The following is a 777-nucleotide window of genomic DNA, read 5'->3' as shown; positions in this document are numbered from 1 at the left end:
CATTACCCACAAAATCAACATTCTCAACCGAAAATGCATCACCAATAGAGATCGGGCAATCAGAGGGAGCATGTCCTCCACCACACCCGGTGGAAGTAGGCATGGCCACCACTCTATTCGAAGTTAGAACATCTAACTTCTTACTCAATGATTCCACTTGAGCCGCCAATGAAGTTACTACATCTATCTCATGAAGCCTGACCACCTTCTTCTTCTCCCTAGCATTCCATTGCTAGCTATTTAACCCTATTTCTTTTATTCGTTGATGGGCCTCCCCAGGTGTATTGCTACCTAAGGTACCTCCTACTGCCGTATCCAAGAGTTGCCTTGTCCTCGAATTCAACCCATTGTAAAAGGTCTGAACAATCATCCACTCCGGGAATCTGTGTTACGGGCACTTTCTCAGGAGCTCCTTGAACCTTTCCCACATATCAAATAGAGACTCCAATTCCGATTGTATAAAGGACGAGATCTCATTCCTAAGCTTTGTAGATTTTCCGGGAGGGAAATAACAGGCAAAAAAAAGCTTCTACCATCTCCTCCCATGTGGTAATTGATGCTCTAGGTAATGAGTGTAGCCACTGCTTCGCTCTAACCTTTAAGGAAAATGGGAAGGCTCTCAACTTGATGGCATCATCCATCATCCCGTTTATCTTAAGCATATCACACACCTCGAGAAAGTTCTCTATATGACTCTTTGGATTCTCATCAGCCAAACCATTGAATTGTGCAGATTGTTGCAACATGTGGATGAATACTGGCTTCAACTCGAAGTTC

General features: G+C 43.9%; 1 non-coding gene across 1 annotated transcript; it reads left to right on the top strand.

Moving 5' to 3' along the window:
- The first annotated feature begins 380 nt into the window (after positions 1–380).
- Positions 381–487, top strand: LOC120264065. Its single transcript, XR_005537245.1, has one exon. It is a non-coding gene; the product is annotated as a small nucleolar RNA R71 (small nucleolar RNA).
- Positions 488–777: the final 290 nt, after the last annotated feature.

The sequence above is a fragment of the Dioscorea cayenensis genome, chromosome 6 (assembly GCF_009730915.1).
Source record: "Dioscorea cayenensis subsp. rotundata cultivar TDr96_F1 chromosome 6, TDr96_F1_v2_PseudoChromosome.rev07_lg8_w22 25.fasta, whole genome shotgun sequence".
NCBI classification, from domain to species: domain Eukaryota; kingdom Viridiplantae; phylum Streptophyta; class Magnoliopsida; order Dioscoreales; family Dioscoreaceae; genus Dioscorea; species Dioscorea cayenensis.
The sequence above is the reverse complement of the archived record's forward strand: the minus strand, read 5'-3'. Positions and strand labels throughout refer to the sequence as shown.